At 43.3% G+C, this 24,234-nt stretch overlaps 1 protein-coding gene across 1 annotated transcript in view; it reads left to right on the top strand.

Moving 5' to 3' along the window:
* The window catches only part of LOC146857017 (TGF-beta receptor type-2-like), a 375,128-nt gene that overhangs the window by 257,785 nt on the left and 93,109 nt on the right, over positions 1–24,234 (top strand). The gene's annotated exons all lie outside the window — the stretch shown is intronic.

Below are 24,234 nucleotides of genomic sequence, written 5' to 3'. Positions count from 1 at the left end.
ACTTTGTTTCTGAGCAATTCCACATTTTGCCTGAGACCAATGGGGAAGGGACACACCGGCATCCGCTGATGCTCTCCCACCATATACGGTCTTTCTGCCTCTGGCGGTAGATTGGGATCAACCCCCGATGTATCCAGCCAGAGTCATAATGGCCACAAGACACCATTGAAAAAACACCAAGGAAACACTTTCAAAAAGAAGGAATGGGGTGGGGGTGGCGTCCGTTCTTTGGGCTGCCCCTGCTGTCCCAGGTCCGCCACCCTTGCTGTGGCAGATTAGGGAGTTTACCTCCAATCTGCCCCACCCAAGGGGCTGCAAAGAGGTAGCAGAAATCTCACCGGGAAAAACATTTTGAAAAGAGAATCGGATGGAGGGTTAGGCCACCCTGGCATCTGGTCCCGCCATTCCCCAGGTCCCGGATAACCACCCAACCAGCTGGAGGAAAAAGTGAAAAGCGGAATAGAATGGGGTCTTGCCCATCGTTTCCCTGCACTACCCCTCCCACCTTCCAGGCCTCAAGTAGTCCTTTAGCCCCTCTGAAGGAAGTAATTGGGACTTTGCGACAATATGCCCATCACTTTGACGCAGAAAGCTCACTAGATCCTAGGGTCTGGGTTAAAAATAAAAATAAATCGTGTGAGGGCCCGGCATTGGGCTACACTTTCCTCAATCCAGTCACCAGATAGTCGTTGTACCACCCTGGATTGGCCGGTTAGGGGGTTTAACCCCAGTATACCCATCCCTGGGCAGCATGTTCACTACACCACTACATATGGGAATGCAATGAATGACTTGCCTGTCTTGGCATCATGCCACACCCTCACAACCTCCCAGCCCACTAACGATACAATGACAATCTTTACAATCAGAAAATACCATATTATTTCTGTATTTTTGTGCTTTTCTGCTCACAGTATGACCCCAGCAATGCAGCACAATAATCAACAACTTAAATTATAAAAAATGAGAATATTTAATAGACAGGCAGATTTATCAAAATAACAAGTAGTGTGCAACATAAGAAATAATTCAACTACTATTTCTTAGGTTATGTGTAATTTTTAAGCTCCCTCACAAGCTAACATTCAGAGCAAGCATCACAATGGCCCTATGACCAATACCAGTCAACGTGTGCATGCTAGTACCGTCACCTAAAATCAACACACGCTGATTGCAAGGTAGCCTATAAGGCAACCCATAACAGAAATGATGATGCATCAATAAATGTACTGTAAAGCTCTTTTGTTATGAAATGGGAAGAATTTTCCCAAAGAATGGTGGTGACCTGCATGGTTATGATCCTTCATAAAAATGATGTATTTTCACATGTTTGATCCATGGACATGGGTGTTGATTTAAGCAGTCAATTACACTGGTGTGGTACAGGCTAAATTGGGTACATTTCTTTTTGTGCCAATTTTAGAACAAAAACCTGTAGGAGCTCAGCACAAATTTCCCTTTGCCCGGTTTTGCTCTTTCTCTTCCCACCAACTAAAAGATTTCCAATTTGCAAGTATAAAACAGTGGGAAAACGGATAGGAACGTGTGAATGAGGGTATAAATATTTGCATATGTTACTCCCCTTCCAGTTCCTTAATCGTCATACAAAACACACCTAAGACCCTGACAAACATGACTTGCAGGAGGGGATTTACACCCATTTTTAATGCTGAGATGTAAATTTCTCTATTGCATAAATTCAAATACCTATAAATCAAACCCTCATTACAGGCAAGAGAATGTTTTTACTCTCCTGTGATTACACACTGTCCAAGAAAAGTAATGATCTTGAATCCCACAAAAAACAGATTTCTAAAGTATCACATTTCTGTTTCCCATTTCTTTGTTCAGTAGCCATGTAAGTAAATCTGCTTCTTTGTTCCCATGTGTGTAAATCAGAACTACCCAGAGTCTTATTAACAGCACGTTATGATTGTAAGTGTGGAAGGTGGCAAGAGTAGTAGGAAACTGCATGGAAATTGAGCTGTTCTCTACAGACTATGCAAGGCGAAGCTACAAAAACAACAGTCTCCCCATCGCATTTAGGAAAATATTTAGCAACTAACATGGGAGAGAGGCAAGGAAATTGAGCATTTATTTGCTGCATCAGAGGAAGGCCTGTTGAAAGAAAGACGAATGACTTTGTTTCAAGGGATTTGATTATAAGTGAAAATTACTGTCAGGAGCATTCATTCATGAAAAATGAGAAGGCCATGTTTCAGAAACATAGTAAAATGTTGTTAGCGATAAAAATGTGGCGGTTAGAGCACGGAACAATACATTCATGCACGTAATGTATGACTTCCTTAAACATATTAAGCGGATCTAACAAAATTGCACTCTTTATGGAGTGAACAAAATATTGCTATTATTTAAGGGACTTAGAGCTGGGTGAGCCAAATGAGTTTCCATACTCAAATCACTTCTTAAACAGTTCTAAGACTGCCCTTAACCAAGAAAGGTGAGTTTTACCTAAAAAGGTTTACCCTGATTTAGGGCAATTTTATTTTAATATCCTCTTAAGCCAGGAAAGGCAATTTTAAGATTGCCTTCAAATAGGAGACATTTTTGTATATGTGGCCGGCTAAAGTTGGTAAAGATGCTCCTAACACTCTTTGGCATGGAAAAAACCCATGCAAATCTGGCCTATATTTCATGCTAAACCCATTCCTACCCCTGCTGCTCCCCTACCTGGGAGTCCTCCTGTTTTCACTTACCGATCATAGTCTTCAAATTTACTGCAAGTAGGCAAGGTGTAGCGGAAACCAATCCTACCTCCAGTCTTCCCCTCCCGTATGAAATTTGGGTATCATCCCTTAAAAGGACAATTGGCCTGTTCCCCTACGGAAATACCAAGTTCTTAGGTGGAAAAGGTCAGAGTCGCCGCCATGACCGGGCCCACCCAAACAAATTTCTAAGTAGACAAAATTATTTCATACAAGAAAAAGATCGATCCAAGCGCGATTGCTTTATTGCTCCCAGTGTCTGTTTTCCAGAAAATATGAAAAAATATAGGGCGCTGTCGAAACCCCCAGCATCCCTTCCTCTTTACGTGCAACATTGTTGCATTTTTTAAAAGCATAAAAGCAGTTAATAACAAATCTTCTGTACCATGTCATACATATTTATATGTAACCCTGACCTAAAATTGATAAATATGAAACTATAACAATATTAAGATTGCATAGCTTCTTCATTCATTAGGTTGTGTTTCAGAAATTAATTAATTAAATTGTGCTTTATCATTGCCTGATAGTTATACACATGGGCCTCTCGGGGGCAAACGGGGGTGTCTAGACACATATGTTTCCTGGTACAAAGCTATGAATTCTGCGAGTACCTTGCAGAACACATTACACATTATTGGTAACATTTCTCGCGTAAGGTGCCATATATTAGCTAAGTAAATAATTAGCTGATTTGCTTTGTACATATGTACGCTTGTGTGTGTGTGTGCATGTGGATGCTTTGAGAACCAAAGGCTCTGCATGAATATAGGGATACCTCTCTATTGCTAGGTGAGTGGCATTGGGATATGGCTTGACAGTATCCTAATGAGAGAAGCCCACATCTTACCCAAGAATCTGCCTGTGCTAGTGCCTCATATTAATTTGTCCCCTATAAGTTTGATGTTCCTTCTTTTGGCCTGACCATCACCTTAACTTGACTGTTACCTCAATTAACCATTACTTCAACATGGGTCTTGTTGCCAAATTGGCTACTTTAGGTGGAATGGTAAAACTATTCAATCGAAATAAAAAGCTAAAGAAACTGTGAGGAAGAAGATTCTGTGAAACCAAAGCAGTGGTTAGATCTAAGCTTTGGTGATATCAAAGGACTAGGAAACAATAAACCTGACTGTGAGATCTAATTAATCATAGGATCAAAGCTACAGTTAAGTTGAATAATGGTGAGATTGTAGTAATGATGAGATCAAATTATTTGCTGAGTCAAAGTAATGGTGAAGTCGAAGTAAAGGTCAGATTGAGGTACAGGTAAGAATGACACAATGGTCAGGTCGACATATTGGTGAGATCGAAGCAACGCCTGTACAAATTTAAGGAGGGATCAAGTAATAGCATGTTTGAAGTAATAATGAAATGGATGTTATTGATCGTTCGATGTAATGGAGGGGTCGAAGTAATGTTGCAGTTGATGATTGAGGTATTGGTATGTATGCTTCTTCACCTTCACCACTAAGCATCTTCATACAATTCACTGGATCATGTGAAGTCAAGAAATCAAATACACGCGCAATGAAATCAATCGTAACAAGTACTGCGGGTTTCACCTTCCAAACACAAGATCAGGCAGAACCTACAGGACAGTGACACCCTGACCCTATGTTAACCAACAAGCCTTAGCGGAGTCGATATCGCTTCATAGGGTAGAAAAAAACAGGCAATAAAGGAAAGCCAGACTTGTACAATCCTCAGTTATTATTTGTAATAAGAACCCAGTCCCGAAGGAGGCACAAAAGAAAAAATAGGTGAAAACAAACCTGCCCGAGCGGCTTCATTATCTATAATAGACCAACTAACCCTATAATTATATGGCAACCGCTTGGGTAATGTCATACTTTGTGAGGTCATGCTTATTTTCATTGAAATGATCCAAGGATTGCAATCAGCGAAATAAAAACAATCAATTTTGAATCACAAAAGTCAATTTAAATTTAAGCCAGAACATACCATGCGGGGCTGAGACCCGTACCAAACCTTGAGAAGTGCTTAGCTGGAAAGGGTGTTGAGATGAGCTAACTATGTGCCCTGCCTTGGGAAACAATATACAGTAGGTGCTTGAAAAAGGAGAGCGAGGGAGAAAGAAACAGGAGGTCAAGGAGTCAAATCTTCCCCCAACCAACACAGTGGCAACACACCACCTTGGTTCAAGTCAAGGAGAATCCACGGAGACTCTGAAAGCGCGACACCATCCAACACCGGCAGCTCTAAAGGGAAGCTAAAGCCACAGTAGAGGTTCCTAAGGGGGCTGCGTAGTGTTAGCGCCAAATAGTTACAAAAGGCCCAAGAATTTATCTTTTTTATGTTTGAGGAGCACTCCAAAAGGCATAATGCAATTCTTACCTGTAAGGTTGAAAATCTATGCAGCTTTCTGGCGGGAGCAGGTAAATGGTAGAAGTGTGACATAGCATAGCAACATTATTTGAAGAGATACAGAGCAATTATAAGGAAGTAGGACAGAGAAAGAGTCCAAGATGCACGAGTGATGAGAAGATGGAGAAAGTGGGAAAGACGTAGCAGGACGTAAAGGAGAAAGAGATAACAAAAACATGTGGAAGAAAGGGAGGGGATAGAATGTGAAAGAAAGGCTGAGACAAAGAGAACTGGAAAAGTAAAAAAGCAACATAATGGAGATAAAGTGATGTAATCAGTGATAGAAGAGGTACCGAGAAAAAAAATGGAAAATGAGACTTGAAAAGAAGAAAAGTGAGAGACAGAAAAGAATGAGAGGAGAGTTTAAAGAAGAAACGTTTGCAAGAGAGGAACTGAAACTGAAAAATGGGAAGAAAAATAAAGGAAAGAAGGAACAGAGGCAGAGAAGGAAAGAAATAGGGAAAATGAGATGACTGAAAGAAGGTTAGGAAAAACAAAGGAAAGTAGAAAAAAGAAAATAAAGTCAGGCAAAAGCAGAAAGACAGATAATGAAAAGCGAAAGTTTATACAATTTTGAGCCTTCATTAAGCACCTACTAATTCTGTAATAATACCTCCAAAGCAGTGTTAGCTTAGCCAGAGCATGTAGTATCACTATGGATCTTGCACTTTGCACACTTTAAAGGGCAACAGATCACAGGAATACTGTTTCTGTGAGCTTTTCAGCATTTATCTGTGCAGTTACCTCCAATAAAAGTCTAGTGGTAAGAGCAAGATGTTTTTGTGCTCTGATGCAGTATTGCCTTATCCGGTCATAAAGCATTACTCTAAGTTAGTGACATGCTCTGTAGATCAGCAGAGGAAAATCTGACCTCAATCCCCAACTTCCGCTAAACTCAACCCTGTTACAGACCTTGGGGTAAATATGGGGGAAGGGATTGAGAGAAACAGAAACACTGGAGGCAGCTATTCATCTCCCGACAGGAATCCCCACTCTATGGAAACTGGTAGGCTACTGAAAGTCCATCCAGAGTAGTGCAACTAATGACATAAACAGTAGAATTGGGGGCGTTGCAGTGCGCAAGAGAGCAGTGAACGTGCGATCACTGCGCTCCACACATGCCATGGGGATTTAGCACCCCCCTGCCCTGGTGTTCCAGTCTTGGATGCCGAGATAGTAGCGGATGGCCTAGGAGACAGGGCACTGGGTGCTGATGATGGCCCTCGCAACAAGCCCAACATGGTAGATGACCACAGTCGGGGAGGGGAGACATCACAGCATGGCACTGAGAGCCCAGCCACAAGTTAAAAGTCTGCAAGAAAAGGACCACCTTTGCTAGTTCATTTTTCACACTCCTCTGTGGCTCACCAAGGCTACACTATGCTTGATGTCATTCTGATTTATAAATGACTCCTGTCAACCATTAGGGAAGTTGAGCAAGGCCCCCGGACACTGCCTGATCACAGCGTGGTCACTTGTACTATATCATTGCCCACAAATATGTAAGGACTATGGCGGTAGCAGGGCTGCTTAACAATGCTCTCCTCAATGACTCCATGTTGTTAACTAGTATAAGCTAATGCATTGGTGACTTCCTCATTACTGATACAGGCGCAGTCTGCACTGAGATCATCTGGGATGCTCTGAAAGCAGTGCTATGGAACCAGTTTGTAGTGGGAACAGCTTGATTTAAGAATCTGCGAGAATCACTCTTGTCACTGTTTAGGGGGAACTATGTGAAGGAGAAGGGTAGAATAAAAATACTCATGCTCAACATTTGTGTAGACAAGCAATAACTCTTAGGGGTCAGATAGGGACGATATAAATTGACAGGGAGCATCATATGTTGGCACAACGACACGGGTGATTCTTTGAGGGTGGCAATAATGTAGGTTGACTTTTGGGCAACTTAGTCCCAACAAAACCAGTGAAAATTTGATGTTGGGGATATAAGACGATATCGAACAGCTTATGTGGGAAAATGAGAGAAAATTGAATGGTTCCGGTCTTACTAGGTAAACGTTATAAAAGGGAACTCACGGAAGATAAAGATAGGGAGGTGTACCTTTAAGGTGTGACACTTCCGTAGCTAATTGGAGAAGAGTTGGATGGTTTGGGTACCCCTATATTAGAAGAAATACTTAGGGCAATCCAACAGCTGAAACCTTCTAAAGCACTATGGCCAGATGTTTATCAAGAAGAATTTTATAAGACCTCTGGCCTGCAGCTCTTGTTGAAGGTTTAATATGACGTGTTCCAGATGGGGACGGTCATCCGATCAATGACTGAGGGCACTGTGTTGCTCATTCTTAAAACAGATTGTGTCAGAGGAGCCAATATCCCTGCCAAACACTGATGTGAAAATCTTGACATCCATCCTGACTGCTATGTTACAAGGCATAGTTCAGTCTTTGGTCCACCCGGGTGAAGCAAGCTTTAAACAGGGCCAACTGACTGATGATACCACAATAGGGGGCGACGCACAGTGATGTTATTTCTCAAGGCCAAGAAGGCTTTTGACCGCATGGGTGGGCTTTTCTGTGCTACATCTTGGTAGGAATAGGCTATGGGGACCTATTCTTGACATGGGCATTGGCAGGATATCAGAACCCAATGCCAGGATAGATGTAGAGGCAATCTTGTGAACTGCGTACGATTTGGGAGGGGACTAGACATGTATGTCCTGTCTCTCAACCCACTTATATGCCCTTACTCTCAAACCTTGGCACCAAATGCATGAGGGCTAATAATATTAGAGGGGATAGATTGGGTAAGGAAGTCTTCAAATCGAGGATGTTTGCCTTCTTTGCCACACATGGTGAAACTGCAAAGCTGTCGAGGAGAACTGCGCTTTAAGGTTAACCTGACCAGATCAATAGACCTTAATACCAAGCTGCATTCAGCCTCATTACACTCCCTGTCAGAGACTATCCTGTTCCGCTGGACCAAGGAATCAATTACCTACCTAGGGATTGTCTTGACGTCCAAGCTAATGAGTTCTAGGGATGCAAAGGAGAAACTGATTTAGTCTTTTGTCAGGTTGGTGCTACTGAGATGGAAATACCATCAATTAACATTAGTAGGCCACATTGCAGCTCTCAAGATGTCCATCCTTCCAAGGATCCTGTATGTATTTAAGATGACCCCCCTGTGGTTCCAGAAGGCATTTATTGCAGCACTTCAATGGTCTTATAGAGAGTTCCTCTGGCAAAGTATGAGAATGAGACTCAATTTGAATCACTGTGCTGTGTATCCTAGAGATATGCCTGACATAGCTAAATGGGACCACGTTGTGCTGCTCGGCTACCTATATGGATAGACCTTTCATGAGACTGACAAAGCGTGGTGCATGATTGACCTGATGCTGAGTGGGAGGCCTCTCCTGGAGGTGCTGTGGCTGCCTAAGAGCCATTGAGACTCAAAGCTCTATAGCCTCCCTGTTACAAGGGCAACGCTGAGACAGTAGTTTGAGCGGCATAAGCGATGTCATTTGATGACCTTCCTTCTCCCTCCACTACTCTATGAGTTAACATGAATTTCCCTAGCCTGGAAACACAGGACTTTGAGAGCTGCAGAGGAAGAGGGTGCAAAGTGCGGAAGGAATACTTTTTAGAGGGACAAGTAAAATCTGTGAAACAGAAGAAGGACTACTGTGGGCTGGATGAAAAAGAAAGGTTTCGGTCCGTGCAACTTCACTACTGGGTACATTAACCATTAGTTAAGACTGGGCAACTAGAAATCTCACTTCTTGGGAAAAACTATTAAATAACCCAGCAAGAGGGATGTAGACTGTCTTGAAACTTTTTGCTATCCTAATAACTCACAGGGCTGGCCAAAAGGCAAAATATCAGGTGCTGTGGGAGACTGAACTAAGTAGTCACCTGGATGCTGATCAATGAGAGGAGGTATTGGTAACAGGTAATAACTTTGCCACCTACACGGGAAAAGGAGACACTATATAAAAGTTTGAATAGATAGTCGTATACCTCGATTGGCAGTTTGAGGGGTAGTGGATGCTTGCAGGGCTTTAGAGAACTTCACTGCCCACAAAGACTGACAATATTAGGCATTCTGTAATACTCAGAAGTGTGGGACAGCTGGGTGGGAGGTGTTTCTGGACAACGTTAATCACAAAACCACAATTGAGTGGTTAAATAATGCAAGCCCAGAGAGTGATGTTCACAGATATCAAGGTTAATGAGGCATTTTTAATTTTTGACCAAAGAAGGTACTTGGGGCCAACCCTAAGAAAGATGTAGCAGGTTCTCACCTGCAGAAGGATGGGGGAAACAGGGAAAACTAAAAGTCCGAGTTCTCTAAAGGCCCACAATTTTTCAGGGAAAAGAGTCCAAATCTAATCCTGATCATAAGTGGGGAGGTAAGAAACCCACTGGCTTGTTCCATCCCAAGTGCTGTCAGTGCTACCAGTCAGCCCCAAGAAGGGGAATTCCATCTGCCCATGAAAGAAGCAGCCCCCCACTGTTGTGCCTGCCATGGGTATTGCCAGTGTAGTCCTGGGGGTAATAGGTTATCCCAGTTAATTTTGGTGGAGTGCAGAGGTTACCCTAGTGTCCCTGGGTGACAGAAAGACGGTGTTTAAAGCTCACATGTCTGATAACACTAAGAACTACAGGCAGGGGCTCACTAGCAATGGACAGAGGTAGAAGGCACTGAGCAACAAAAGAGCAAGCGTGCCTACTTTGGGATGTTATTTGGGGACCTCACAGCAATGTATCCCTGATGTAGTCCACAAGGTTGTGACAGCTGGCAACCAGGTAAAACACAATCCTGTGGCTTTGGTTCCCCTAGAGTGGGGACTGGGTGGCTCAGGGTTTCTAAGAGTACCTGTACGTCCAGCAACCTCTGTGGATAGTCTGCTGGGGAATGACCTAGACCTCTCTAACTGGAAAGAGGAAGAGCTCAGGTCTCATCTGGAGATGTTGGGATTGCCTCACTTTCCGTGGCAGCTCATCAGGGGAGTCAGAAGGATCTAGAGCCTGAAACAGATGACCAGTGCCTGCCAGGAAGAGGAGGTGCAAGGGGCATGGGAAACCCACCCTGGAAGTTCCCACGGTCTGGGAGGAAGCTGATCCTGAGGGTTACGTCTACAGGAAAAGACAGTGCTGTCCTAGAAGACTTACCCGAGTTAGCCGGCTTGCAAGTTGCATGGGGACAGTACTAGGTGGAGTTCTGCAAGGTGCAGAAGGAGTGTCCCACTCTTGAGGGCCTATGGTGCAGGCCAAGGTCCAGGCAGTCACCACATCTATTGGGAGAATGGTCTCCTCCATAGTGAGCCTAACGACCCAGAGCATGGATCAACCCTTGTGCCTTCCTACTGTTGTTGGCTTATGACATCTCCCTTTTTGGCAGGTCTGATGGGTTTACATATAACATTTGGGGCATACTTTAAAGGAGTGAAACAGAATGCAAAACAATTTGTGTGTATTCACTGTCTTGTTGCTCAGCTTTGTTCTAATAGACTTTTGCCTCTAAATTTGTTGGGAGTACAAGACTTCATGACAGTGGATTATAGTGTTAGTGTTGGTGTTAGTGGTGGGAGGACACTAGGATTACCCCCATACACACCCCACCCCAGCCCTCAGAGCCCAAGTTTAGTATGGCTGAAGATGTTGGCCATCTTGACAATGCACAAAGTGGGTAGGGTTAGTCCTAGAAACCTTTACCCTATTGGTTAGGACGTCCCCAGGGTCCATTCCCCCAGCTAGCTCGCATCAGGCATAAATCTGGCATCTCCAGGCACCTACTTCAGAAAACTCCTGGACATGTAAAAGATCAGAAGACTGAAACTGCTGTCTGAGATCTGAGAAGAGCCTAGAAGACAAGACCTGCTGTCCCTCTTGTACCCTGGACAAAGAGAAGTGGATCAAAGGTTCATAATGCTGAGCTCTCGATAAAGCTACAGGGACACAACAAGATACAAGATGCATTATCCTGCAACTGTCTAGCTGACCAGTGGCAAGTAGACCTGGACTGGATCCTTTTGTTGCCCTTTGCCTGCTACCCTGTGAGTCTCTAAATGCCTCCCCTGAGTACCTGATGGCATTTTTATTCTACTCCGGTGGTAGATTGGGACTTAAAGGACTAGATTCAAAAGGTAAATTCTTTGACCAGAATGAACCTGGTTAGTGTATCTGGCCCGTGCTCCATCGAAGTCAGAGTCAAATAGCGCCTGTGTCCTGTTCTACCGTGACCATTGACTATCATTGACACTTTGTGTCTCTTGGTGCTATTTCCAATTAAACTTTAAAATGTAATATCTCCGGTTCCTCTTATTGGATATTTGTCATATTGGTGTCATTTTGTTTATTACATTTTACCCTATTTTTCTAATCCATTTTGGGTTATGCATTGAAACTTTACTACTGTTTTATTGATGTATAAATACTTTACACATTGCCTCGAAGTTAAACATCTCTGCTTTTTGCCATAGCTACCAGGGGGTTGTGCTCAGGTTAACTTGGTGACCTTAAGTGTTCACCCTGACAAGGACTGTGATTATTACTTGAGGTGGGTACTCTGCTTCCTCAACTAAAAACCTGATTCCTTACAAATAGTACTTAGGAAACATTAGACCCCGCTAGTTATATCAACATTTTCATTACAGAAACTTGCAGGCTAACTGGCTTGGTTTAGGCTGTAAATAGTCATCCGCAAGGCCTGCATGCATTCCAAGAAACCTAAGATAAAAGAAGCCTGAAAAAAGGAGACAGAACACCAAAAATACATGATACACAAGTCTTGCTTAGGCTAAATGACAGAATGTATTGAGGGGAATGAAGAAATGAAAAAATATAAGTGAAAGGATGTAGAAAAGAGTGTGAACTAAGTCACAAACACAAATGAGTCTTAGCAAGAAGAAAATAGTTCATAGATTGTACATTTCTTGTGCTGCCTCTGCCCCTACTGCTCAGAAAGTACATTGACCTGCAATCTGCAGTCCACAGTCACGCCCCTCTAAGCCCTACCATCCGCAACAGGCAGATCCTTCTAAGCTGGTAATGTTGTTTCCCCTGTTGCTGACTTCCTCTGTGTAAAAGGCAGGAATGTGTGTGCTAGTGATCTGCAGCAGGTGAAGTGAATCCTGTCTACCTTTCTTTTACTTGGCTTGCTGCTGCAGGTGAAGGTGGAACGAGAGCATGACCTGGCCCTGACAGTCGAATGCACTACTTACAGTAATCCAGCCATGCAAGTTTTTCACATATTTCGGCCACTCTAAATAGTGGCCAGATCAAATGAAAATAAGGCAACATGCACAAGAAAGGGGCGAGAGACATAAACGGGGACACAATTCAGAATCAAAAAGATGAATGCACATATAGCAGCTGAAGAATAGCGATATGGTATATTGTGATCAGTGGTCGAAGTGGGGGGAAAAAAGTTGGGGAACTGTGGGCGGAAAATGAGAGGGCGGGAATAACCCAAGGATTGGCTCGGTGGGCGGAGCCAGAGGTGTGTCCAGAATGCGCAAATATCCCAATTTTTAGTATTTGTTTGGCATTTCACTGCCCAGTTTAATCAACAATGGATAAACATGATTATATAAGGTTATAATAAGTTATTGACATTAAAACAGATTCACAAAGTGGGATATGCTTCTAATTACAGAATGTCCCAAATACGATAAAATGTGGAAGCACAAGCCATTTGTCGCAGAGCCATGAAGTTTATCTTCCGCACTTCTCCCTTTTTCCACAACAGCAGTTCAGACATGAATGGCAAAATATCCTAGTTTGCAAATGTTTTCTATATGATTATGGCTCTGCCATATTTGCCTACTAATGCAACATCTGCTGCATGACATGACCATTTAACCTAATAAATTGTTTATAGCTCAAACGTATCAAAAGTTAATAAAAAATGTGACTTGTTTTGCTGCGGAGTGGATGGCTTATTGCAAAGGTTGACTGATCACCTTTCTCACTGTTGCATTTGTATGTTACACTGGTATTAATAAGGCAAAATATTTCCAAAGACTGTTAGCATGTGTACACATGTCAAAATAATAAAATATCAGAAAATAAACTGCATTACGCTGCAGTCTTTTTTTAAATGCATAATTTAGTCAACACTGTGGCATCATTTTGTCCTCCTTTGCTGCATATTTAATTCCAGTGGCCCCACAGCAAGCAGCACACGTTAAAAGTGCTTGTGAATGAATCAGAGAGACTGTGAAGATTGCAAACTTAGTTTGGTGTGCGTGCAAATTCTGCATTGCCAATCCCTGGTGAGTTGCAGCTACTACTTCTGAAACAAAGCCAATGGAGCTAACTATGGGTGAGGCAGACTGGCCTCAAGGGCAGGGCCGGTCTTAGCACTGGTGGTGCCCTGTGCATTAATGTTTGTTCTTGGATGTATGTCGTTACAACGCACACTTTTACAACGAATGCACTTACAACGCATTTTTTACAACGCAACATCCACTACAACGCATTCCATTACATAGCATGACACTACAACGCATTTTAGAAAACTACCTTTACAACGCATTCCATTACATCGCATACTACCTTTACAACGCATACCATTACAACGCATAATTTTTAATTGCATTTAAGGTAAGTGTTGGATAGTATAGGGGTAAAAATTACTATTCTAACTCCAGGGGGTGCAACAGTAGGGTAAGTGTTGGATAGTATAGGGGTAAAAATTACTATTCTAACTCCAGGGGGTGCAACAGTAGGGTAAGTGTTGGATAGTATAGGGGTAAAAATTGCTATTCTAACTCCAGGGGGTGCAACAGTAGGGTAAGTGTTGGATAGTATAGGGGTAAAAATTGCTATTCTAACTCCAGGGGGTGCAACAGTAGGGTAAGTGTTGGATAGTATAGGGGTAAAAATTACTATTCTAACTCCAGGGGGTGCAACAGTAGGGTAAGTGTTGGATAGTGTAGTGTAATATTATGCGTTGTAATGGTATGCGTTGTAAAGGTAGTATGCGATGTAATGGAATGCGTTGTAAAGGTAGTTTTTAAAAATGCGTTGTAGTGTCATGCTATGTAATGGAATGCGTTGTAGTGGATGTTGCGTTGTAAAAAATGCGTTGTAAGTGTAGTGCGTTGTAAAAGTTGCGTTGTAAACGTTGTTCCCCTTTGTTATTACCGCCTAATGGCCACCTCTGCCATGGATTCCCTTACTACCACCCTTTAACAGTGTCCCTCAAGTCTCCATAACCACACACTCTGTCAGATGCATTTAATTTGATTTACAGCTGTTAGAGAAGAACTGCTAGACAGAGAGAGAGGGAAGAAGGAAAGAGTGTGGGGGGTGGGGGCAGCTGAAGCGACAGAGCAGAAGTGGACACTATTTTTCTTCTCTGGGTATGAAGGAAAAGACAGAGTCCTGTTACTTCTCTGCCGCCCGTCCTCCAAAGCCAGGAACGCCGAGCTTTATTTATAGGCGATGGTGATTTCTTGCGTCCTGGGACGCATTTTCAAAATAAAAAAGTAGGGGAACGGAATCCCTGAAATTGAATAAGTAGGGGCACGCCGTGCCCTGCCGATCCCCCCCACTTCGACCACTGATTGTGATACTAACTATGGCTTCCATTGGAAGCCTTTAACGTGTTTCGAGGTTCGAAATCAGGTAATTACCTGATTTCGAAACTCGAAACACGAACCTCGAAACACCTCGCACCCGCCCTGAAGGTGAATTCACCTCTAAGACGTAGCAACAGTTGTTAAAGAATTTTTTACCCAAGGTTACTACGTCATGAAGGAACTCCATGCTGCTCGGGCAGGGCGTTCACAGAGCCTGTCGGAGAAGAGTCGGAAAGCAGGGAGCCCAGCTTCTGTAATAGAAGAAAGGAAAGGCATAGGGCGGGTTCGAGGCAGGAGGCCATGTATTCGTTTTCCCCCCTAGGGACAGAGAGGAGAGGCGATTTACGTATTGCTCACCCGTTACTCCTTGCCCCTGCTTGTCAGTTGAAAGCAGAGGTAGATGATATTGGGAGCCATGCATAACATTAAAATTATAGATGGCTAAAAAGTGAACTACGGGAATGTTTTTCACCTCGGGGTCGCTCTTGTTGTCCATCTGATATCACTTGGAACCTATAGGCGAAAATCAACCCCATAATTCACTGCTACACATCTATTATTCTATATGTTGTTGTCATTTGAGTTAATTTATCTTGAGGCCAAATGGCAAACTCATATCTCCTTGGTGGGAGTTCAGCCTTTTTTATTTTTTTGATGGTTTTATTGTATTTTGTAAAAAATACTTACAAATAAAACATAGCCAATGTGGAATATATTTTGACGTCGTGTGTGCTCACTAACTAAAACAAAGGTCAAAATGCATTGTTCCTACATCAGAGAAATATAAGTCAATAATATTAGGAAAAAATTGTAGATCATCATTTACGGCCACAAGGCGTCTAAGTTGACAATTGTCTGTTGAGATATTGTAGGAGTGAGTTAGCATCCATCTTATCAAATGAATGTTCCAGGCACTGTAATAAACATATAATGATATTATGAACTTAAACCTAAAACAAAATAAAATACAGATAGATTACAAGATCAACATGAAACATTTGAGCTAAATTGCAGTGAATCATGCATTTTACAGTAGGAAAGACTCAGCTATAGCATAAGTGGTCATCTCATATCTATATACATCAGAGGGAGCAAGAACGTGGCGGGGTAGTCATCGTTGAGGTTGCACCTATTGAGGATATAGGTCCATATTATTAATTATAAGTTGTTAGAAAGGATGACGAGATGGGTCATGGCTGCATTATCTTCACACAAAAGAGAGAGGGGCCCCAACAACGAAGGGGAAGGGTACCAACAATGACCAAAGTGTATGTACTGTGTTTTAAATGACACTGTGAATAAATTGATGATTTTTATGTGTTTTAACTACATTCCCTCTCTGCTCATTGTTCCTCATCTACCTGGTGTATAAGGCTGTGTGCGCTTAAGTGAATTGGTGTGTATGAGGTTTACCCGAAGGGGATTTTCTTTTAGACTTTGTGCATTATCTTCACAACATGTGAAGTAGAGCCATGTCCACCTGCCTGCATGGAGACTGTACTGGCTTTAAATCAGCGGATTAATTTGTAACTGGATTTTGAATGGATTCTTTATCTGAATATTGAAGCCCTTCCACATAGGACTAACGAATTTACAGTCAAACATCATGTGGATCAAGTCCCTTCTACACTCATTACAGCTGCATTAGAAGTCGGTGACTAGGAGAGCTAGTTTGTGCAACGTCACTGGTGTCCAAAAGGTTCTGTAGAGAAGAGGGAATCTCACCGCAGTTAATGAGGGGTTGCTTCAGCCAGATATGCTAGGTCCCATATCAAAGGCCATTTTTAGGTCTCCGCCACAGACATAATGTGATCAAACAAACAAAAAAAAGCTGTCAGGAGTATACTACAAAGAGGAGCTTTGGCTCCGCCCACATGTTGTGAGTCAGGAGAAGATGTTTTGATTGCATAGAAGTTGTTTCTTTCCACAGAAATAAAGTACTTCTCCCAATGAAGCCGTGATTTTTTGTTTGTTTATCCAGCTGCCTGGGCCAGCAGCAGTTTAGCTGCGTGAGATTTTACTTTCAGGATCACACACATGGCACTGCAATGCTTGGCTTAGATAGGAACATCATTTACAGTGTTTTTGTGTGGGTGCAGCACAGATGGGAGAAAGGCAGTCATGAGAAATGTAAAGAAGTCCCAGCACCCTCTCCTTCCATGAATAACTTCAGAGTATAGTTTTGTGTTTGAGGGCAGTATTAGATGTCTAGGGCTACACTAGTTTATATGATGTTTAGGTCTGGCTTGACAGTGGAGCTGTCACCTGACCTAATGTGATCAACAAAACAGAGATTTCAGAGTACTTATGAGAGAGGGGCATAAGTTCCACCCACATGTGTTTCCCCAGAGTACAAGATTTGATTATCTGAAATTGTGCACTTCCACATTAAAGACTGCATGTAGTGCACTTTTTTTGCTTGTGTCAAAGCTCGTACTCAATAAAGCAGGAGTGAATTGGTTATGGTTGGAAGTCAACGACCATGGCTAGAGCACTGATCTGTTTATTATCAATTGTTTTGATAAAGGGATTAAGCCTGATGTATTTATTGTGAAACGTACATGTTAAAGTCAATAAGCATTTAAGTGTGGATTGTGTTCACTGCATATTAAAGCCTACAGATAGGTATGGTACTTTGTCACTGGGAATCTCACAGTTTATCGTTGTAGGCAAGGTTTTGGTGTTGGTTACCCTTGTGACAAATAGTGGCTATAGAAGGCTTACACTGTGAGAATGTGTTAGAGGCAGTAGGATTTTAAGAGTGGGTTGTTATTACACTCTGCTAAAGCCTGTAGGCAGGTATTTTGTTACATGGAATCACACAGATTACGATAGTAGGAGGGTTTTGGTGTTGGTAATAAACCCAATCAGACCATGGGGATTGTTATTATGGGAACTTCCAGGGTTTAAACAAATAGATGGAGTGCTCAGCATGGGAACTGGAGGCAGAGGGGATGCCAGAAGGCATGCAACCGATTTGAAAATTACCAGGTAACCAACTGGGAAAGTGCGAAGGCGCTTTTCCGCCTAGAAAAGGACCAATGTTTGCACATTCGTGCCATTTGAATAGTCGCATAGAAAGTATGAAGGAGGATGAACTCTTGAATCCCAATACGTTGGCACTTATACTACAGACAGATGAGGGCACAGGAGTCAGCATTAAGAGCAGACATAAACATTACCCCATCAGCCACAAGACAGAAATGGGAAGCTGATCGCAGAGAGCCCTTCCATGACAGACAATGGCAGGAAGCACTGACACATACATGTACCGCCTCCAGCAATAGGTGATTTCATCTCATTAGCTCCAGAGTGTTGGTGGCCCTCTGAGTTCTAGCCGTTAATTTTTAAAAAATATGAATTTGGTATATTTTGTAACCAGAGTTCTGCTCAAACTCTTGGGATCCAATACTTGCCGCAAGACATTTCTTCACTAATCTTGTGTTTGTCCCCCCAGGAGCATTTCATTCTCAGAGTGTTCTAAATGGATGAGTTGTTTCCTTACACTGATGGTCTCACATTGGCCAAGATCTGTTGATTTTACAAAAATTATATGTATAATAAACTTGTGGGCAGGGCCGGACTGGGAACGCAAACCAGCCCTGGAAATTGAGTCGGGCCGGCTGCTGGATGGGGGAAGGGGTGCACATGGAAAACACTGCAGCTGCTTTTGTTACAGGAGGCCGATATATCAAAACAGGTCCCCGGTAACAAAAACGGCCCTCCAGGGATCCAAAACCGGCCCCATCCTGGAGGCCCATCGTGGAAACACCCGATGCCCGCTACAGCAAGTCCCTCCCTGCTTGTGGGGGTTTTTAGCCAGCACTCTTAATTCATTGGTTTGGTATTGTGGCATTCATATTTTTCTTCCTCCCACTAAAGTAAACAGAATGGGCCAATGGGTCAGCCCACTTGATCCCTTGGTGAACTTCACTGTGAGTAACTGCATTCTTTTCTTTCAAAAGGAGCACATCCATACACAAAATAGTTTCCTTAAGTGCCAGAGACTGCTAAGGCAATGTGTGCTTTTTGAGACCCCAAAAATATATTTGTTGTTAGCCAGTATTTTTTTTAGGTTGACAAGGGCATTGTTAGACCTGGTACCATTGGTGTGAGTCTCCCTTCCATTTTTCGCTGTTGTCTCCTCTGTTTTTGATATGTTTTTGCTGGTTTACCTGCTTTGGGCACTGTGCCGCTGTTTTTTAGTGCCACAGTGCAAGTGCTCCCTATTGTAAAATGTTGTAGTGGATTAGTGACTCCATGATTGGCTTATTTGATTTACTTGTCAGACCCTACTACAGTGCACCATGTGTGCCCAGGGCCTGTAGATCAAATGCTGCTAGTGGGCTTGCACCACTGATTGTGCCACCCACAGAAGCAGCTTGTAAAGTGTGTCTCAGGCCTACCATTGCAGAGCCTGTGAGCAGTCTAGTACTGCCATATCGACTTGGTAAGTGCATCCACTTTCCGGTCCCTAAATCTTCCCCTTTCTACATGTTAGCCACCCCTAAGGTAGGCCTATGGGCAGGGTGCATTGTAAGTAAAAGGTAGGACTGGCATGTCCTGATAGTGAATTACAGTCATATTTCGTTTTTCACTATTGCAAGGACACCTGTCCCCATAGGCAAGAATGGGTAGTTTGATTATAACATCTTATAATCCTAACTGACCCAGGGAACATGGTAGAAAAACAAATTTAGTATGCCTGAACTCAGAATGTTAAAATACATCTTTTAATGGAGGTGATTTTTACAATCTGTGTTTGAAAATACCACTTTTAAAAAGTAGGTATTTTCTTACCTAATCATCCAGCCTGCCTCGGCTAGGTTTTGTATTGCATGTCTGGTTTGTGAGTGACAGGAGGGCTTGGGCTCCAGTAGTCTGATGAGTCAGGGCTGGGCTGAATAGAGAGTGGGGGGCGGAGATTTCCTTTCACTTTCCTGAGCCCTCATAGAATAGAGAGTAGGGGGAGGTGATTTCCTTTCAGCTACCTGGGCCAGGTCTGCTTTCAACAATGCTGTCTCCACCTCCTACCAGGAAGCTGCACACAAATGGTTTTGGCTAGGCACAGGCACCCTCTGCCTTCAGAGGACAAAGGATTTAGTAGTATAAATATTGGGGCCCAGACCCCAAGACTTTAGATCACTTCTGGGAGTCAAGACGAACCTTTGCCAAGGAGAGGAACCAAAAGAAGTTGAAGGAGTTGACTGCCCCTGTGCCAGAGTGCTATTTTCTGGGGTTGGTCTGCAGTGGTTACTTATTTGCCAAGGAAAGGAGAAGGAACTTTTATTGAACTTTCATTATCTTGAAGAAGAATCTCCAAGGGCTTGAATTGTGCTTGCCTCCTGCTGAAGTCTCAGGGATATAAGACTTCACCACCAGCTCCCCCTGAATTTCCTTGCTGGGAATTCTGTCTGCAGAAGTCTGCTTATAGTTGGGAGCTGGAAGTGTGACGCAACGAGAAGAAGCGTGTCGCCGCCGCAGCTGTTGCATCAGCGGAGAAGCGTGTCGCCACCGCAAGGGTTGCCGTCGCATCACCGGAGAAGCATGTCGCAGGGCCTGTCGCAGATCCGAAGTTACCGAGTCGCCGCACGGCCGTCGGGCGTGTACGCATCGCCTTCACATCGTCGCATTGCATCAAAGACGCAATCTTGTCGCATCGCACCGGATCATCGCATCAAGACGCCATCTTGTCACATCGCAACCGGAACGCAACACAAGATCGACGCATCACCTCCTCTCCGGTAAGAAACATCGCCTACTTTGCGCAAGCACTGAGGAACAGACGCATCGCCTCCCCCGAAGCAAGGAACCGACACATCGTCCTCCCTACGAACCTTTTGTTTATCTTGCGTTTTTTTTCTAATACTTTATTGTGGATTTTTATCGTTTGGGTTTTTTGTTAAGTCTATATAAAGAATACTTATTTTTATAAAACCTGTGTAGTGTCCATCTGTAGTGTTTTCACTGTATTACTGTATGTGTTCACAAATGCTTTACACACTGCCTCTGAGATAAGCCTTCCTGCTCGTGCCAAGCTACCACAGGGTTGAGCAGGGGTTATTTTAGGGGTGTTGCCCCCTTACCCTGACTAGAAGCAAGGGTCCCAATTTGGACAAAGGTGCAAACCATTGCCAACTAGAGACCCCCAGTTCTAACAGGCATAGTATCTTCCCCAATAATAATGTTTTGCAAAAACCACAACAAAATTAAACAAACATTGACAAAGCCAATAGGCAGGTGGCCAACTCCAACCAAATGGCTTTGTCACTACTTACTTTGTTTATCATTCTGTACTCCAAAGGAGTTCAAGTGTTTCCTTGCTCTATCTCATGCGTGTTCCTCTGCCCTCCCACATTTTCTTTTTTCTCCCCGTCCCACTATCTGTTTTAAATATTCTTTTTCAATTATTATGTTTTTTAACGAGTACCCAGCAGCTGGAAAGTGGTACTGACCAATTGATTTTCTTTTTATCCTGGCTTACACTTTTTTCCCCTTTTGATACTTTTAAGTTACTGTTCTAAATTGGCTATCTGCCATCTTAGAATGATACAATTAAAATGGCCGGCGGTGCATCACAACTCAAGCCCACGCATGCATCACATGTGTGCGTATGCGTAGCAAGGCAAGCATGCTCATGGATCATGACACATGTGTCACCCATCTTGGAATGGGCTTTCTTTAATAGACAAACCATTCCACAATTGCTGACCACGTGTCCGTATGTGTGTGTGCAGGTGTCATGACATGAGAATGCTAAATCAAATCCATTGGGAAAGCCAGTATTTCCATCATTTAGAGCTGAGGCCTATATTATAATGCAGATTCAGTACCTATCAGAATCGTTCTGGAGTATGTGGGTTGAATGTTAGTAGCGGTAAGTATGGACAGGAGAGCCAAAGTAGTGAGTATCACATTTTCTATTTTTAGTCAATCCGGTCAGTGAGGTGAAACCAAAGATAACCTTGGAGTATTAAAAAGGCTCTCTGATATACTGAGAAATTGGTTATATTATCACCATCCAAGCATTTCCAAAGTCCTGGCTATTTTATTGAGTTTTTGGCTTTCTTTACGAATGAGGGTTGCAATCAAGATAATTGGGGTTTTTCTCTAAAAACGTCACTTGGTAGTTTTACCAGCAACGTGCACAGAAGATAACTAGCTACTGGCGTCACCATACTTCTTACAGTTGGTGTCCTTCTCCACCATGATGTAAATTTATGGGGTCAGCAGTCCAGGAGCTCGGAGTTTTTATCGATTAGCATCTCTTTGTTATGTCTAGAAGAAATTCTCATTAAACCACACCTCAAAGAACTTTGCTGAAAGTCAACTATGGCCTTGATTACAAATATCAGGTGGTCGGACAACCAACCACTATCGCATTGGTCAGGAGACCGCCCGACAAGCAGTCAGCGGTCTGACTGCCCAAATCTGATAGGAGCGCCGTGCTGGTGGTCGGAAAGTGCTCTTTAACACTGTAGCTTATGCTGCGGCCCAGCAAAAAGGCTGCAGCACAAGCAACAGCGTTAAAGAGCAGTTTGTGCACATTCATGCACTGTGTGCCATGCACCATGTGGTGCATAGCACATGGTGCATGGATGTGCATGGGGGCGCTACATGTGCCCCAGGGCCATTTTGCAGTGGCTTGCAAGGGGCCCCCCAAAGTGCCTTTCTGACAGCCTTTTCATGGCGGTGGGACCGCCATGAAAAGGCTGTCAGAAAGGAACAGTGTAATCCTGATGGTGGTGCCTGCCTCTGAAGCAGTGTCACTGGGGATTGCAATTTCGACCACCGCCCCATCGGGATCCGTAGATCCTGTAGGAGGCAGCGGTCTGTTCTCCTTTCAACAAGGGTCCGACTACCTGCATCATAATGTGGCTGTCAGACCGAAGGGCTGACGGTCAGGCAGACATTATTAGGCCTTAAGTCTAACGTCACCTGTGGTACCCAAAACATTCAGGGGTCACATTGCCAACGTAACTTCGTTTAGTGTATAGTTTGAGATCAACCGTAATCATCAATCGATGTGCGCAATGCTGTTATTGAGGTGCGAGACTCTTCTAAGTAATCCACAACTTTGTATGTACCTGAGTCACGTCTGCTGCCTTTAATATTTTCAGCGTAACAGATGCACGCCTGGAGTGGCGTCATTGCTAGTAAAAGTAGAAGTGGGACTGTGGGCGCCCCTGCCTTGTGCCTTAGCCTAGATGGAACGATTGTGACGTCACTTACTCTGACTCGAGCCGAGGGTTTGAGGGCTTCGAATAATAGTAAAAAAACAGTCGTGGCAGGAGAGCCCACCCCTTCCTTGCACTTTAGTCGAGATGAACATTTTCGACGTCATGCCATGTACTCGGACTCTCGCCGAGTGATTCTAATATAAAAGCTATTGACATTTGAGTGAAATTGTCACCAACTAGAATCCTTATGATGCACCGAACTCAAGAAAGCCAGCTTGCCTTGTCGATGCGTTCCCTGCGTCCATCGCTATCACTGCAGGAAGAGGGAGGGTCACTTTGGTCCTCTCAATCACACGGCAAAGGATTCTGGTATTGATTGAACTATTTTTCAAAAAGTCTGTTTGTGAAGGGGGAGGAGTTTAGGAGTGGCATCATTGCCAGCCTCCTTCGCTAACGTTTTATGTACATTAACCTTTCTTGTAGATTACTACTAACAGGTTCTGCCTGTCACTGTTCCTCGCATTTTCTAATCTGTTGAAATACATATTTCATTTGATTAATGAGGTTATTGCAGTAGGGATGCTGTGGGGGTTGAGCCCTTGAACTCCAGAGTATCAAGCTTCTGTACACAGATCTAAGGATAACCAATGCGGGTTAAGTTGTCTATAGCGCTGAATGGTGCTATTCAGAATATATATGGACAACAATCCTACTGTCCAAGTCAGGTTCAGAGCATCGCTGTTAACTTCATCAGCAGCGCATATTACAGCTGGCAACAGCAAACCTGCAGTTATGGTTCAGTAATGACCCACATAGGGAATGCCTTTTTTTCTCTAAGAGCTACATAAAATGTGGCAGACACTTGGCCCAGAAACCTCAGGTACTTCTTTACTAGATTTATGGAGACTCGCCAAGGGGAAACAAAGATATTTGGGCTGGCCTACAAGTAGACTGTCCCACTTTAAATCCCATCTTTCTCTCTACTACATCAAAACATGCTGAACGAAATTACAAGGATTTTAGCATATGATTATGTGGGTAAATCCATCAAGCACTATTTAGTTTATTTGCATTACAGAAAGGAGTATGAAAGATGATTTTTTTAAATTTGGACAGTTAATCTGTGCACTACCAGCAGATTGAAGGAGGGTTTAGGGATTAAATATTGCAACAAATGTTCGAATCTTAAACGCCCAAGAAAGGCCTTCTTCCTGTCAGCCATTGTGGTATTCAAGAATCCAAGAAGGCCCTGCAGACTCAAGCACTCTGATTGGCTAGCATTGCAGGGAAAGTGTTGTCTCAGTCCTTGTTATTCTCTGCAAAGGATCCACAGACATCAGTACTTCCTTCATAACAAAACATAACATGTGTATTTGTAAAGCGC

This window comes from Triturus cristatus, chromosome 3_2, assembly GCF_964204655.1.
Source record: "Triturus cristatus chromosome 3_2, aTriCri1.1, whole genome shotgun sequence".
NCBI classification, from domain to species: Eukaryota; Metazoa; Chordata; class Amphibia; order Caudata; family Salamandridae; genus Triturus; species Triturus cristatus.
This window is presented reverse-complemented; position numbering and strand designations above follow the sequence as displayed.